The sequence below is a fragment of the Orcinus orca genome, chromosome 9 (genome assembly GCF_937001465.1).
Source record: "Orcinus orca chromosome 9, mOrcOrc1.1, whole genome shotgun sequence".
Taxonomy (NCBI): domain Eukaryota; kingdom Metazoa; phylum Chordata; class Mammalia; order Artiodactyla; family Delphinidae; genus Orcinus; species Orcinus orca.
In genome coordinates this window covers 903967-921252 of record NC_064567.1, presented here as the reverse complement: position 1 = coordinate 921252, position 17286 = coordinate 903967, and the positions used below count along the sequence as shown (strand labels likewise).

The 17286-nt window shown below is 57.0% G+C and overlaps 1 protein-coding gene and 1 pseudogene across 12 annotated transcripts in view; both read right to left on the bottom strand.

Moving 5' to 3' along the window:
• Positions 1-17286, bottom strand: part of PTPRN2 (protein tyrosine phosphatase receptor type N2) — a 692817-nt gene that overhangs the window by 195717 nt on the left and 479814 nt on the right. The window lies entirely within an intron of this gene.
• On the bottom strand, positions 832-6116 carry LOC125965457 (NACHT, LRR and PYD domains-containing protein 2-like; annotated as a pseudogene).

Genomic DNA, 17286 nt, shown 5'->3' with positions numbered 1-17286 from the left:
CCAACGTGCACCTGCTGTGTCCTCCCTACACTCCGTCCCTACGGTGGAAGCCCACTGATCTTTCGAAGTCATCATTTAAACATGTCCCTCTGCTAACTGACCACCTCCTGGCTCTCAACCTGTTGGGACAGAACCCGAAGCCCCTTGGTGCTGGGCAAGCCTGGTGGCCTCCCGCGGACCACCTGCCTTCCGGTCCCAGCTGTGCCCGGTCAGACCCGCCGTGGTCTCGGCGCTGCCCATCCTTGCTCTTCTCTGGGGGCCGGGGCTGCTTCTTCTCGTCACCCTGGTCGGGGGCTCCCGCTGCAGGCAGCCTCTGTCTCATCACTGTTCTGTTTTCTTTGAATCGCTCATTATCTGCTCGTTTAGAACGTGAGTTACATGGCCAGGTAGGCTCACCTGATGTGTCGCCACCTGCCCCCCCCCGCCCCGAAGGCATCTGGCATCCGGCAGCGCTGTCCCTGCGGGGTTGCCCAGTGTAGACGCTCTGCGAAACAGGCTGCTTTCCCTGCTTTCCCTGGTTCATTTTAAATTTAATCAATACTTTGTTAAAGAGAGGACTTAAAAAAAAAACCTTTAAAATATGAACCTCCAATTCACATTTTACCCTCACAGTGGTGTTACAGTGCGATCTGTGCGTCTCATGTGATTATGCGGTGCAGGCAGAAGTGACTCCAAACCGGAAAGTGAACAAAGTTCAGTTTTGTTTTGTTTTTTCAAAGCACTTTGCTTTTTTTTTTTTTATCCTTGTGAGAGAGAACATTTTAACATCAAGTGGGTATGTGACTTGTGCGGAATTTCCCAGAAACCAGAGAGAGAAAAACCAGTGCTCAATTCTGCATTTTGAACCAGTAATTAACATTTGATGTCCCGGTCTTCATTCACGAGATGTCTTAGAGATATCAGATGGCCCCCTCTGGGGACATGCGAGAGAGTTATCTCGGGATGTTCAGGAAAGGGCGTCACCACCCGAGGACCTGGCTGTTCTGGCATTACTGCATTCAGTCGTCACCTGTGGATTGCTTTCCTTCACATCCTTCAACAGCTTCCGGATTTCCATGGTAGACGTGTCTATCTTCAACCCGAGTGTCTTTAGGGGGCCATTCTTCTGTGTTAAAGCCTCCAGGAGCACCACTACTCCACTCTGCCCCAAGATGTCCTGGCCCAGGTCCAGAGCTTCCGGGCTCTGCTTGCTAATAAGAGCAGAGGCGAGATCCTGGCAACTGAAAGGGGTGATGGAGCAGCCCCAGAGCCCTACTAACTTCAGGCTGCAATCTGGTTTCTTCAAAGCTTCAGAGAGAAAACACAATCCAGTGGCTGTGGGGTTGAAACCCAGGTCCGAGTTTGTTAGGCTGGAGTCTCCCTGGAGAAGCTTTGAGATGTATTTGCAGCCATGTCTGTTTATGTTGCAGTGACACAACACCAAGGTCTGTAGTTGACATTCGGGGTACAAAACGTCCCCTCACACAGAATTTTCACCCCGCCAACGCCAAGGTTGTTTTTGGCCAAGCACAGGTGGGTCAGGCTCTAGTTGACAATCAAAGCAGAAGACAGCTCCTCACAACAGGCTTCTGTAAGGTGACAGTTTTCCAATGACAATTTCTGCAGGAAACACACTGGGTGTCTCAGCAACACAGCAAGTGAACACAGCAACTTGACCCCCTCATCCGGAAACTCACTGGCTGTGAGATCCAGGCATTTCAGGGACTGGTTGATTTCCAGGGCCGAGGGCCGAGGAGAAATCAGCCCACTGCTGAGTGGTGTCAGAACAAGATCCCAACCTCAGATACTGAAGTGTCATCGATTCCGCCGGGTGCCCCTCCCACATCAGTCTCCCAGCTTCTCCATCGTCCGGAGCAACGACAGTGAATCAGAATAAACACCACCGCTTAGTGAGCACTGTTTTCTCCTTTCCAGAGAGGACCAGGGTGGTTCACTCACTGGGCTCTTTCTGTCGTGAACGCGTCGTGGGAGTGACTCATTAATCCTCTGGAGAGAGATGCCAGGCTGCCCTGGGGGAGGAGCCGCGTAGATTTTTTTAAATGTCGAAGTCCACATGCAAACAGCGCACATCGCCATTTCTGCCCCACTGGGCTGAGAAATCTGGGGGTGACAGGGTGTCGTAAGGAACACAAGTTTTCAGCCTGCTCGAAAGCCAACGTTCTCTTGGAAGAAGGGAGGAGTGCATGCTTTAAAGGCGCACAAACGATCATTGACTCTGGGGACACTTGATGGACATGGTATTATCATTGCCAAATGCTATTTGAGAAGGGTTCACAGGAGGAGAAGTGGCGGTTGACGCCGCCATGCAAGGCGGGTGTCACTGTGTCGCCTGGGACAGAAAGGGCCCCAGCGGCTCAGGTAAAGGGCACGGAAGGTGCACGGATTCCCTCCAAAGCAAACCGGCCTTACTGGAAACTTGCACGCTTTTATCACTGTTGTATAGTTATTCTCACCTAGTTTTGGAGGCCAGACGTCTCAGATGGCTTTGCTGCAGAAACTGCGGGGCTGGTTTCCCTCTCCCAGCTTCCGGGACTGCCTTCAGGGTTCCCTCGCCCCCCCCCCAAAGCCAGCGCCTGGCTCCCCTCCGACTCCCCCCCTCCCGGCGGTCTCTCCCGTGTGCCGTGAGGGCACGTAACCCGGGATCTGTCTGCTTAGCACATGTTAAGTGCCATTAACCGCAGGTTCAGGGTCGCACAGCAGGTCTCTGGAACTCGTCCGTCTTCATAATTGAGACTTTATGCCGCTGACTACTAACTCCCGTGTCCTCCCCTCGCCCCCGGCCACCAGCGTGCCACCCTCTGCTTCTGTGAGTTTGACTGTTTCGGATACTTCACAGAAATGCAATCAGGCGCATCTGTCCTGTGGCTGGCTTATTTCCCTCAGCATCACCCCCTCCAGGTCCAGCCACGTTGGCACCTGTTGCAGGGCTGCCTCCTTTGGGGGCTGAATCACAGTCTGCTGCATGGGAACACCACGTTCTCTTTATTTGTTCACCTGTTGCTGTTTCCGTATTTTGGCTTTTGAGAATAATGCTGCAGTGGGCACGGGGGTGCAGATATCTCTTCAAGATCCTGATTTCAATTCCAAGCCTAAGTGGAACTGCTGGATTTTACGGCAGTTCTATTTTTCGTTTTTTTAGGAACATACATGTTTTGCAATATTTTGTACCATTCTGCATTCCCACCGAGAGTGCACAAGAGTTCCAATTTCTCCATATTCTCGCCAACACTTGTTATCTCTTTTCATTTTGATAATAGCCATCCTAACAGGTATGGGGTGGTATCTCATTGTGGTTTTAATTTGCATTTCCCTGATAATTAGTAATGTTAGGCATCTTTTCACATACCTGTTGGCCATTTCTATGTTTTCTTTGGAGAAGTATCTATTCAAGTGCTTTGCTCATTTAAAAATCAGATTACTATGATTATTATTTTGCTATTGAGTTGTAGGAGTTCCTTATATATTTTGGATACTAACCCCTTATCAGATGTATGATAACATTTTCTCCCATTCAGCAGGTTGCCTTTTCGCTCTGTTGATTGTTTGCTGTGCAGAAGCGTCTCAGTTTGATGTAATCCCACTTGTCTATTTTTGCTTTTGTTAGTTGAGCTTTTGGTGTCATATCCAGGACATCACTGTCAAGCCAAATGTCAGGAAGCTCTCCTCTGTTTTATTCTAGGAGTTGTACAGTTTTATGTCTTACGTTTAAACCTTCAACCCATTCTGAGTTGATTTTTATGTATGGTAAAAGATAGGGGTCCAGTTTCATTCTTTTCCACGTGGATATCCAGTTTACCTAACAACATTTATCGAAGAGACTGTCTTTTCCCCATTGGCGCCCTTGTAGAATGTGAGTCAACCATATACATGTGGGTTTATTTCCAGGCTCTCTATTCTGTTCCATTGACCTGTGGGTCTGTTCTTATGCCAGTGCCACACTGTTTAAATTACCAGAGCTTTGTAATGTATTCTGAGATCAGAAGCTGTTGCAGGATCTTTAATTGCATTCTGGGCAGGTTTTTCATGAGAGCAAAACATGCCAACTGTTTCTTTTGGTGTAATTTCTTCATTGCCAACTCACATTTTCCTTCGACGGTGAAATAAACATCTTCTAAAAGCCCCTCGGGAGGAGCTGTTGAAATCACTTGGTATAAATAGGTGCAAGGGCGTGTAATGTTGATGTATCCTTAACCTACCGAAAGTTGAAACAAAAGACCCCGTTATGGGAAATTTAGAAATTGCAGTCTGGGATTCCCTAAGAAGCAGGCTCAAGCCCTTGGTCTCCAGATAGCCCACAGATCCTCATCAGGTACACACCAGCCCCACTAGAAGAGGCTGCAGTGTCGTAGCTCGTTAGTGGCCAGCGACAAAGGTCAGAAAAGATGAACTTCCCAGGTCATGAAACAACTTGATACTTGCTGGGAATTGCTCCCAGAGGGAATTTTATGTTCCCAACTAAACAGCTCATGAGGAGATCATGACCCGTGTAGGTGTGTACACACACACACACACCCACACACACACACCCTTCTCCCTCCTGCCCTTCTGACCCTACCAGGTGGCCAGTAGGTGCTGGAAGAGACCAACAGCCATCGTTCGGTCTGAACTTGAAGACCTGACTCCTTTGCAGTCGTGGTTTTTCCTGAGAGCTCTGATGTCACCCCCTCCCCAGTCCCACCTGCAGCCCCAGGTCGGGGCCTCATCCAGGTGAGGGTTTGTTTTCTCCCCACTGTTGTTGTTGTGATTCATGCTCTCTGTCCTCATCCTGGCTTCCGCTGTCCTGGCTGTCAGAGTGACCAGAGAGTCCTGTTGGCCGAATCATCGCAGGGTGGTGGGGGCATGTGAAGTGCTAACTACCAAGATCCCGTCCCTTCAGCTCTTGAAAACAACAGCAAGACCACAGGACGCAGCCGACAGCCGTGCGTATACGCCCAGACACGTTTTCCACGAATTCCAGAAAAATGCAAATTCCATTAAGAATTAAGGATCGGCGCTCCCTCTTTAATAATAATTATTAATTTCCCTCCCACATGCAGAAGGTCTTTTAAAGACCTTCTTGTTTTGTTAAGAAGTGAAGAAAAAAATAGATAGAATATCAGCAATTCAAGGCTTAAAGAAATGGAAAAGGACGTCAGCTTCTCAAGAATGAAAGATGGCTTATTCTCCAACATCCTACTTAAAAGTTCAAAGCACATTTTTCTTATAAATTAGGCGAGTGTAAAATTCAGGGAGAGGGGAAAAGAAGAAATAAGATTTGAAAACGTGCCAAGAATTTCAATGGGCAGCAGGGAGGAAAATCAGACGCATGGAACGTGCATCAGACGTGCAAAGCTTGGCATTTAAGGTGCAGTAGAATCGTCAGCTGGAAGGTCTCCTGGCCTCGTTCACCAGGGGAGGGGGGCAGGGCGCAACATGACTAATATGTAAGAGAGAAATCTTAATTAATTAGCTCAACGATGCAACTTTAGTAAAAGAAACATATTTTGCAAAGGTGGAACAGAAGTAATTAAACCGGGAGGGAAACAGCGACGGGTAGAGGCCTATAGCGTGATCCCACCATGGGCGCCACACACAGAGGGCCCTGGAGGGCGGGGCTTTGTTCAAAAGGGCCAGGAGGGCCCAGATGCGCCTGGCGAGTTCTGACCTGTTCTGCCACCTGTGAGGACACCATAGGCTCCAGAACCCTGGGGACCCCAGGGCTCCCAGATGGTGGGATCACGTCCATCTGGGAGCCAAGGCCTCAGCGCACAACCCAGGCCATGGCAGACCCCACATGGTTTGTGCCGGTCGCTGTGGCTGTGCCAGGGCCCACGGAGGACCACCTGGCTCGCCACGCGGAGAGGAGCACACGCTGGAGAGCAGAAGGCGTGAAAAACGTGTACACACGGGTGTATGTTTATATGTATGTGTGCGTGTGTGTATATATGCACATGTGGATAAATGTGTGTACACACATGTACATATGTGCACGCATGCAGATGTGTATAAATGTACGCCTGCACATGTGTACACATGTATACGCATGTATATGCGTGTATAAAGATGTATGTGTGCACAGGTGTGCAAATGTATAGGTGTGTGTCCATGTGTATACTTGCATATATGTATATATGTTTGTATGTGTAGAAGTGTATATGTATAGATGTGCATGTATATCATCTACACACACACACACACACACACACACACACACACACACACACACTGCTCAGATGAGCAAACTGAGGCCGAGAGAGGTTCCGTACCCTAACCCAAGCCCCTAAGTTAGGGAGGGCAGAGCTGGGGTCTGAGCCGGGCCTGTTTGGTCCCAGAGCTCATGGCCTTTGGAATAGTACACGGGCCCCCAAGTGTCCTCCCACTGGACGAATCCTGTGCCCGGAACGGCCACCCCTGGAAACACCTTTGTGGAACGCGCTTCTGACGAAGAGCAGCTCTTGCCTAGGAGGGGTCACATTTTAGACATTCAGCATCTACCACCACCCGTACTTCCTGAAGTGTGGAATGTCGGTTTTAGGTAGACTGTGGACAATTGTTTTCAAATATGTGCTTCTTTTAACGTGTATCAGGAAAACATATTAGTGTATCAGAAACGTGATTTCATGGACACTCCTGCTTAAGACGAGTACCAAGATTCTCAGACCTGAGCCAGTTTAAAGAGAAGACGCAGCAGAGGACCAGGTGCTTTACGATTCAGGGCAGGTGGGACGCCGTGTCTAAGCGAGCAGTGTGGGAACCAGGCGGGCCGGACTCGGGTCCAGATGGGCGGCTCCCCGTGGGACGAGGGGGGTTGACTTCAGAGGACCGTGTGGGTGGCACTGTGTCCCCCAGAACCTAGGTCGGCATCCTAACCCGGGTCCCTGTGAAGGACCTTGTGTGGAGAGGGGGTCTCTGCAGGGGAAGTTTGTTAGGGTGGGGCCATCACAGCAGGACACCCCCAAGAGGGCTGGTGTCCTTACGGGGAGGGACACACAGGGAGAAGGCCACGTGAGGCCGGAGCAGAGACTGGAGGGAGGCGGCCACCAGCCCCCGGCCGGCCACCCCGAGGCTGGGCGAGGCAGGAAGGAGGCTCCCTGGACCCTCTCGGCAGCGTGGCCCCCGACCCCGTGACCTCAGACTTGCGTGCCCCAGACCGCGAACTCGCGGTCCCCACGTGGGAGGCAGAGCCCGGGGTGGGGCTGGGGAGGCCGCTGGGAAAGCAGCTCGTGGGGCAGCAGGACAAGGGGGGCTGGAGGGGCCCGAGGGGGACTCTGGCCACGTCGTGACCCTGCCTTCCCGCTCCTGCAGCGCCGTGATGGGAGGGCTCCCCGGGGGTGACGCGGAGAAACACTGCCGGTGGAGGGGCGGAGAGGCTCAGCGTCACGCCTTGTGACGTTTGCTGAGACGCAGCCTAGCAGCCTCACTGTTACCAGTGAGATCCAGGAGGGGCGCTCTGAACAGTTCCCTGGTAGGCTGCCGACGGCCAGGCGCGGGACGGTTCTGGCGCAGACGCCCCCGGACGCCCCAGGGCGGCCGTCCACAGTACGGGACCCGCGGGCAGACCCTCGGGAGCCTGACGCCCGCGGGGCCCAGGGCTGCTCGGCTGCTACGTGGACCCCAGCCCGCCGGCCGCCTTCACTCCCACACAGAGCGGCCTGTCCGGGGCTCGGGACCCCGGGGGACGTGGATTGGAGTCCCATCCTTGATCTGAGAAGTCGGAGTGGCTTTTGCAATCTGCCTCTAATACAACTATGTATGTTTTAGTATCAAATTAACTTTACCCCAAAGCTTCATGTATACAAATATCGAACCATTACATTTACACCTGAAACTGACATGACGTTCCACGTCCATTATACCTCAGTAAAAAGCAAATGTTTGTTACTTCCTGTTACTGTTGGCGCGGCACCGCGTACCCGGGCAGGTGCCTCGAGCTTGTCCTGAGAATTCCGAGCTTAAGGGCGAGTCGTGGCCCGTGGCTGCCCCCCGAGGCCAGCCCTATCAGAGTGCCTAGTGTCGGTGGTGCCGGCCACTGCGTAGGGGACGCACCAGAAACACCTGCTCCGCGGTAAACGCCCACAGGCCTCGAGTTGGAGGAGCTGTGTGTGCAGACCAGCGTTTCACGTGCTCCGAAGCCCTGAGATTCAGGCTGTGAGGCCTAGGTCTTCTCCAGGGACAGCTTCCCGAGCGGAGATCCAAGTGGCTTAGGTTCACTTTCCAAACCCACTCTCTCCACCTGCAGGAGGTAAGTCCTGTTTCTGTGCTGGTCCCGACTTAATGAGCCAACGCCCATCTGTGCGCTGAGAGGCAGGCCTGGCGGGAGGCCTGGGTCCCACCTTCTCTCCTGCCATTGTCCCGCCCAGGCTCCAGGACCTGCGGGAACGAGGCCTCCCCCTCTTCTCCCACCCGAGACAGAGGACCCGTGTGCTGCCTGCAGGCGGGGGTGAGGCAGGGCCTCGGGACAATAGACAGACTGACGCCCATGGGACAGCAACCCTGTGTTGGGCCCTGTGCTACACCTCTAGTCGCTCACGATTTCAAATTTCTCTTCCTGTCAATTCTGCTAAGTACCTCGAGTCTTGGTTTTTACAGATAAAACACCCCTGACATCCAGACGGGTCAAAACATTTGCCCAAAGTCAGGCACCATGGACTTTCAGTCCCTCCGCTCTCCGAATGTCCAGCGAGGGCACCGCACGGCCCTCACCAGCGCTTTGCAGACATGCTGAAACCACCTGCCCCGAGAATGGGTGAGGAGCTTTGAGGGTGTCATGGGCTGAACTGTGTCCCTGAAATTCACATGCTGGAGCCCTGACCCCCCAGGACCTCAGGAGGTGACTGCACTTGGAGAGGGTCTTTAAAGAGGTGAGGAAGGTAAAATGAGGGCATGGGTGGGCCCTGACCCAGTGTAACCAGTGTCTTTGTAAGAAGAGGAGATCAGGACACAGATGCGCACAGGGGGACGGCCGCGTGAGGACACGGGGAGGAGACGGTGTCTACACACCGAGGGGAGAGACCCGGGAGGGGCCGCCTCCTGACGAGGCCGAGGTCCTCTGCAGACAGTCAGGCCCTCCGGTGTTCTCAGAAGTTCAGAGATGCTTCAAACACCCGCGACCCCATCATTCCATCGCCCCCACGCCCCCCACCGCCCCCCAGGAGGACGAGCCTGCGGCCTCACTCTGTCTCCCACCCTCACGTGCAGAGGGGTTTAAATTTTCCAGGCACCTCTCAGTTCAGGGCTTCCATGGGGTGGGAAACAAACGCCTGTGGAGGTCGGACAGCACCTCCGAAGGCCAGGGAGTGCAGGCGTCCCCAGCCCTGAGGGCCGGAGCAGAGGCTTCGAACTGCTTCAGGTTGCTCTGAGCCCGGGCGCCGCCAGCTCCACGCAGAGCGAGCCCAGCCCAGCCCCTCAGATCTGCCCTGAGAGCCTCCTGCTGAGCCCACAGTACGGCGGGAAAATGGAAGCTGAATGGATTTGCGGCTGGGGCTTTCCATCCATCATTAAACCGCACTTCGGGGAACCCAGAGAACCGCTCTTATCAGGTCAGTGTTCCCCCCCAGGCAGCAAATCACCCCAGCAAACCCAAACCTCACCCCCCAAGCCCTCATCACCAGGCCTTGGGACCCCGGGTCTTAGTTCTCAAATCCCTGCTCCTCCCCTTGGGGCTCTGTCCTCCTGTCGGCCTGTCCCAGGGCCTCCTGGCCTCGTCTCTCTCCAGACCCCACGGCCCCCTTGGATACTGACCCACCTCCCAAGTTCAACCTGCCCGAATCCACTCCTGCTTCCCCGACCCCCCCGCCCTGTCTCCATCCCCCAGACCCTCCGTGTACTGTCCAGGCCCAAACGCAGAGCCGGGGAAGCAGAGGCCGTTCCGGGTCACCATGGAGACCAGCGCCCCTCCCTCCCCAAACCGGCTCCCAGGACCCTGATGCACGGTCTGTCCTCATGCTCAGCTTGTGGGGAGCAGCGTCCTTTTTAAGGGAAAGATACCCTTTGCCAGCAGACATACAAGCCTTGCTGAGCTCGGCCCCTGTCCTCAGAACCACGCACGCCCAGCAGGGGCTGTGCATCCAGGGCCGCTGTTCTCCGGCCCAAAGCGGCGGGTACTTTTGACACCAAGTCACACAGGAGCGCCCGGTGGCCGCTGTGCCCTCGGGAACCCAGAGGAGCCGTGCGAGACCCCTGGGCTGGCAAGGCCGGGCGCCCTGGGTGGAGCGCACTGGTCAGAGTCGAGCCCACGTCTCGCTCAAGAGCCCAGGCGGGCCGGCCGAGGGCCTCCCAGGCTGGGGGGCAGGAGCCTTCGCATGCGCCCGCCCGGGGCCCAGGCCCAGGAGGCAGACACGTCGGGGGCTGTGGCGGAGGGTGTGAGCCGACACTCCCGCCCACCTCCCGCAGACGCCAGGTGGCCCCTTGGCCCCCAGCTGTGCTCCTCTAGGAGGCGGGAGACCAGAGGCACCTTCCCCGGGGTCCTGGAGGGACAGCAACACCCCTCCCAAGGGGTCTCGTGAGCGCACGGGGAAAGAGCTCTTTCAACGCGCCTGTGCATATGGCATTAATGCACAGCCGATCGGAATGATCTGGAATTTTTCCTAATTGTAAAAAGAGAGAAACTGCCAGAGGAAGCCGGGGGGACTGCGCTTTGGCCGAGAAACTTGCACGGGAAGAGATGAGAGATGCCCACAGTCCTCCACGGTCAGCCCACGACCACCAGGTATCCAGCCACGTTCCATTTAATTTCTAGTAAAAGAGGCCTGTAATTTCATCCGTCTGACCTACAGCAGGGGAGAGACAGGGGTTCATGGAAATAGCAATTGAGCGCAAGGAAAAGGAACCCAAGGCGTTTACTGTCATCTTCCCTTTGCGTTGAGATTTCCCTTTGGAACCAATACTGTGCAAACTGGCATCAAAATGTGGACAACTTGTCCCCGCCCCCCATCCAGCAACCCTCCGTCTTTTGCTCAGAAGTCACAAGTTCCTGTTCACTTTCCACCCTCATCCTGGCTTATCATTTGAATCCGGCCCCTCACCTCTGAACGGGCATCTGTGATTTTAAAAAGAGAAAACAGGTGCCTGAAAGGAGATGGTGAGGGATTACAGCAGCGACTCCGGCACGGCCGTCGGCCGGGCACGCGCCGAGCTCCTTGCTCACACGCGTGGCATTATCCCTCCAGCAAGACAGCAAACCCGTAAGCACGCACTTTAGGGCCGCGAGTTGTCTCAGAGAAGGTGGGACGGGCCCTTGTCTCCTCTGGCTGGTCAAGAGTGGGGTTCCTGCCGGGGCAGCCGGTGCAGGGGGACAGCCTGGATGCAACAGAGAGGAGAACTCCGAGGGTACGAGAGCAGGTGCACACACAGCACGGGAAACGTGAGCTGCTTGTTAAATTCCACAGCTCAATGCGCAAAACCTGATGACCCCACTTTTACACAAAAAGCCCAGGGAGGTGCCCCAGGAGGAAGGTGAAGCCGCTTCCTGTGGGGCGGGGCGACAGGTGACTTCCCTTGTCCTCGTGGCCTGCAGGACTGTCTGAACGTCCCGTGAGGATCCTGCATTACTCGGTGGTTAGACGGGGTTAAGGATCACGGCCACAGGGTGCGGGGTGGGGGGCAGGAGCGTGGAGGAGGGGTCCGTGTGCTCTGGGTGGTGGGGTTGCCCACCTTCCCCATGTGGCCGTTGCCCCCTCTGTCTCCGCACCAACTGCGGGGCCTCCCGGGAGGGCTCAGCTCAGCTCATCCCGCCCGGGACTTCTGCAGCACGGCCGTCTGTTTTATTTCATTTTCTTTCCAGGAAAATCTCAGCCCGTGCAAGCAGCCTCGCAGGACATCTTCCGTAGGAGCTGGGAGACGGGTGGCTTCCAACAAGCCAGGCCACATAGGGGGCTCTGACAACGGGCCTGGGACTCAGCAGACTGGGTCCAAACCCGCCACAGGTCAGCTCTGGGCTCGGAGGGCGCTGGTCCTCATCTGGGACGGGCACCGCCTTTCCCTGAGCCATGGGGAGGACACACGGACACAGCCCTGCTGGGTTAGCCCCAGGGCCCTGTGCTGACCACATGGGGCCGAGTGCAGGCAGGACGGGAAGGACAGACGTGGCCGGGGGCCGAGCTCGAGGGCAAGGGGCCCCTGCCGCGATGGCGGGCGCTGGGTCTGAAAGGTGCCGCGGGCGGGCTCGTACCGGGCAAGATCCGGCCCCCGCTCATCAGAGAAGGTCCCGCGCCTGGACGCGCCCCAGGCTGGCCTCATCTGCCAGCAACCACTGGTGAGACCCAGGCCAGCGCAGGACCCGGGTTTTCTTCCATTCTGTCTAGTTGCCCATGGCAACGTGAGTCAGTACGGAGAGAGGTCACACAGAGGCGGAAAGATGCCCGCAGAAGTGCCAGGACAGGAGGACCACAGCCTCACGACGAGGTGATGCAGGAGCTGCGTCCACGGGTCCAGAGGGGTGGCTGGAGACGCCCAGGGCCCCCGGGGCCTCACGGCTCCCCCTGTGGAGGCGCAGGGCGCGGGGGTGATGCACGCCCCGGCAGGGGCCCCAGGAGGAGGTGGTGACGTCTGCAGCCTGGTGGCCCGCCACCCCTCCCGTGAGAGCATCCCCACTGCCCCCGCCAAAAGGCCTTTCACGACGCATCTGAGCAGGAGTCACGCGGGGGCTGCTTTAGGGCCGGGGGTGGGGTGGGGTGGGGGGAGCGTCTCTAGGCTCAGGGCTCGGCTCCGCCCCGTCTCCCACGGCTGTGAAGACCTCACGTCCCACTGTCGCCCGAAGGCCCGGTACGGTCTGCAGACTTCCGTATTCTACCTTCCAGCTTCTCAGGCCGCCTCGCACGTCCGGACGTGTAAGGTCATCCTGCGGCTGTGACTCAGCAAACAGTCGACTGGTTTGGTGTCAGAGGCCCCCCAGTGGGAAGAGGGCCCCAGCCGGGCTGGGGATAGGCCGGGAGGGCGGCGTGTCCCGGGAGGACCAGCACCTCAACAGCTTGCCTGCACACGGCTTCCGACTCCAGGGATTCTTTATTAGAAAATATTTAATGAAAATCTTCTTTGCAAACAAATATAATGGACGTAACTTGTTCCACGGAGCAAGGATCAGCTCCATTCTAAAGTTAGGTCTGACCTGTGGACAGCTAACGTGCGTGTTTTCACGGTCACTGCTCCGAAGCTGCTACCGCAAGGCCCTGGGCCTGCCCCGGGACGGGAGGGGCCCCTGGAAGTCAGAGTCGCTTGGCGGGAACTCTCGCGAGATTGTTTAATAGTCACTGAACATGCCGTTCTAAGCTCCCCCTGCAGTCCCTGTTACTCGGGCCCAATGGTCTTGGGTTTCCACTGCTTGTTGTTTACGACGAGCTCTACGGTGCCCGGGGTTGGCGAGACGGCATGTGGCTTTCGAGGTGCGGGCAGGTGGGGGGATGCGAGCTGGGCCAAGGGCACCACCGTGAGTGAGGGGCACCAGAGCGACCAGCAGGCGTCGGAGAGGAGCCCCTGTGGCTGGTCCAGTACTGGGATCGCAGTTACAAAAACAAAGTCCCCAAGTCCCTCCTGGCATGGTGAGGTGTCACCAGCTTAGACTCGAGGCCCCAGGGGACCCTGCTGCCCCGGCTCTGGGCCGAGGCCTTGCTGCTCCGGCGCACAGGGCGGAGGTGGCAGGAAGTGCTACGGAGGCCCCCCGTGGTTGCTCCCGTTTCCAGTGAGATACCTGACCGCCCTCACGGCCCATTACCTGCAGCCAAAGGCATTCCTAATGCGTCCAGTAATGACAGTGACACAGTCACGGGAGTCGTCGTCACCTGGGAGGCAGGACGACTGAGAGGTTCAGGCAGGAAGGGGGAGGTGCCTGGGGTCACCATGTGGGAAAGCCGGCCGGCAGGCAGCCCGTCACCGCTGACACACGGGCCTCAGCACCCCATGGCCGCTGCTCCGAGCGGACCACCGCTGCACTGAGGTTGTTCCCCGTGTCACTGTCTACACGGGGAGCACACCTGCGGCGGGTGGTTCTCAAACCTGGCCATGGCTCAGAATCACTGGACGCGCTGGTTAAAGCACCGATGCTGGGCCCACCCCAGAGATGCTGGTTCACTGGGTCTGCGGTGGGGCCCGAGACTCTGCATTTCCCTCAAGTTCCTGCTGCTCCGGGGACCCACCGTGAGAACCACTGCCACACGACACAGGTGTCCAGAGGCCGCCCCTCCTGGGCGTTGGTGCAGCTCTGTCCTTCCTAACAAGACGGGCCAGCCGGGGCCACCAGCAACACGGCATTTCTGGGCCCAGCTGGCCCGAGCTTTGTCCCCAGGGAAGGCGCCGCACGCGGCCGGCGGCCCTAGGGGTCTGCTCTGCCTCTGCAGCCATAGCTGGAGAGCTGCAGCCTATGACCTCCTCAGGACCCCCGGCTTCCCCTCCGTCCAGTGGGCAGACGAGGGCGCTCCCTTGGACCCCGTGCCGGCCCCGCGCCCTCTGCTCGTTCCCAGAGCACATCTATGCAGCACAGAGTGTGTTCATCCCTGTGGAGGAAGTACGGCCAGTCAGTGGCCCCCAAGTAGTGCCAAATCCACATGACGTGATCTGCCCTGTGCTGGACGCCCTGAGGGTTTGATGGGAGGTGGGAGGAGGTGACAGTGCGGACAGGGACCTGCTAGGGGCCAGGGCTGGCAGAGCGGAGGGCGGGGCCTCGGGCGGGGTTAGGGTCCTGCACAGGTGTCCCTCCCTCCCTCACCATCGTCACCCTCAGACCCCCAGCCCCACACCCACGGGAATTCCATTATTCAAAAAATGAGACATGAAAAAAGTGCAAACTTCTTTCAATCTTCAAACTGGTTTGGGGTCATGAAACAGTGCGAGAGTCAGGCACTTAACTCCCAGCAGAGCCAGCAGATAGAAAGCTCTCTCCCCAACTTTCAGTATTCCTTTCAGTACGGCTGAACGGTCACGTGCAAATCATCACTGTTAGCACCTGACAGTGGGTGTGACCTCAGGAGACTCCGCCCTTGAGAACGGGGTGGGGGTGGGCATGACTCGCTCCGGTGCGGATCTCCCTCTCCCTGATTTTGGAAGGTGGAGGCGTGACCACAGGCTCGGCTCTGTGGTTTTCCTTTCACCTGGGATTCACCAGCTCCACCCGTTCTGCTCTGAGGTCACCCACAGGCATGTTTAGGGGACATGTCTGGCTGTGGGGTCCCGAAAGAGGCTGAGAGGGTGGGGTGAACTGCCCGAGGGGCCTGGATGGAGGGCTGTCCTGGCCCCAGCCCTTCCTGTCCCAAGGCAGCAGTTCTCCCGGCCCATCACCCGCTGTGACCTGGGCCTAGACGTGGGCTCTGTCCGTGGAAACTGAAGGTACAGCCCGACGGTTCCACTGACGTTTTAGTATTTATGGATCAACTTGGAGAAAACTTGTCACCAAGGCGCAAAAGCCAGTGTCCGTGGGTGTCGTGGGTTAAATTGTGTCCCCTCGAAAGATGTGGCATTTCTAACCCCCAGGTCACTGACTGTGACCTCATGTGGGAAACTGGGTCTCTGCAGACGATCCAGTTGCAATGAGCTCCCCCAGGCGGGCCCTGATCCCACGTCACCAGTGCCTATAAAAAGGGACATTGGGACACGCAGAGGGGACATGGTGTGGAGACACAGGGCGACGACACTGGTGCTGCGGCGGCCTCTCTCGCTCACGCGTGTATGAACACACACACGCACACGCTGACTCACACGTGTTCCTTCACGACCCTGCTCGCACGTGGCTGCACCTGTTTCCCGCCCCTCTCGTTTCTTCTCCTACTGCCCCCATTTCAGCGTAAGACTTAAGACCATACTAGGCCCCTATTCATGTTAGTCAGAGAGAAAACGTGAAAAGAAACCACCGAGAGAGTAAAATGTTAGCAAGCTCCCACCACAGAGCACGTCAGGTCCTGATTCCCCTCCTCCCACCACAGAGCACGTCAGGTCCTGATTCCCCTCCTCCCACCACAGAGCACGTTAGGTCCTGATTCCCCTCCTTCCTCAGGTTAAGTTTCCCCAGCTTCAGACGAGTTGGGACCAGCCTGATTCTCTGGGTTAGAAGAAAACGCCTCTAATCATCACAGCGTCTCACACACACTGAGGCGACGGCTGTCCTTCCCCGTGCGTACTGCAACCGGCTCCGGCTCCTGCAAGATGAGGGGGCAGGAAAGAAGGGCTCCCACCCTGGAAGTGGTCTTTCAGCCTCAGAGCTGATGCAAGAGACAGACCCAGGCTTGCAGGGATGTAATCCAGCCAAAGAAATTCAGATCCAGTCTGCTCCTGCCGGCAGGAGCCGCCCAGGGTGGAAGCCGTGGAAGTGGGCCCCTTTCTGAGCGACCCTGAGCGGCGACGGCCAGCTGCTCTAGGCCTCGGACCGCACATCTGAGAGACGGGCACTACCTCACGGGCTTGGAGCATTCACTCCAGCGCTGGCTAGGGGCTGCCCGTGGGCAGCAGGACACGTACGGCACAAGCAGCACAGAGAAGCGATCACGGCTGGTCAGAACCAGAGGCCTTGGTTTCAGAGAGTTCGAGGTGAAGAACCGGAGGCTGGCTGCCTTATTTGGAGCAATTTAGCGAGTTTCCTGAACCATAAACCAGACTTCCAGATCCCGAGTGCTGTGAGCGGCAGATTCTCCAGGGGAGAGGCGCCGAGAATCCCAGCAGTGGCGGGGCTGGGATGCAGACCCAGGAGGCCTGCTACCCCTCCCGGCAACAGGGCTGGCAGCGCACATGCGGACACGCTGATAACCTGTTTATGACGTTCTCCACCCATGAAAACCCGTGAATAAAGAGCCAGAACGTCCGTCCTCCTCCCTCCCCTCCCTCACTAATACGTCATCAAGCTCCCATCGCGTGGGTCCCCGGGGTAGCCACTCGGGTTCCCTGGCAGACAAGGCAGACGGGTCCTGATCAGAGCAGCTGCCGTCCATGGGAGATGTCTTGAGCCCCGGGACAGACCACGGGCACCACCGAGACCTCCCTGGCCCTGTGGCACCGTCCTGGCCGGGCTGAGGTCTCTTAACAAACCCCTCCGGAGCCCCAGCCTCCGTTTCTGACCCGTCTGGATACTGGGGGGTCTTCTCTTCGCTTTGGACTGCGTCTGCGTTTGGACACGATCTGCATTTCAGTGACTCACGTCAGAGTTCAAGCAGACCAAGGAGCCGGCGTGTGTAGCGAGCGGGCCGTCAGGCAGGAGATGAGCCCGTGCGCACCCGCTCCTGGCCTGTCCGCCACCTCTCGGACTGGCAGCCCTGCCAGCCCCAGAGGGTGGCGCGAAGGGAAGTGGGCAGAGGCGGTCCAGAGCTCAGGCAGATGCCGGGCGGGGGTTCT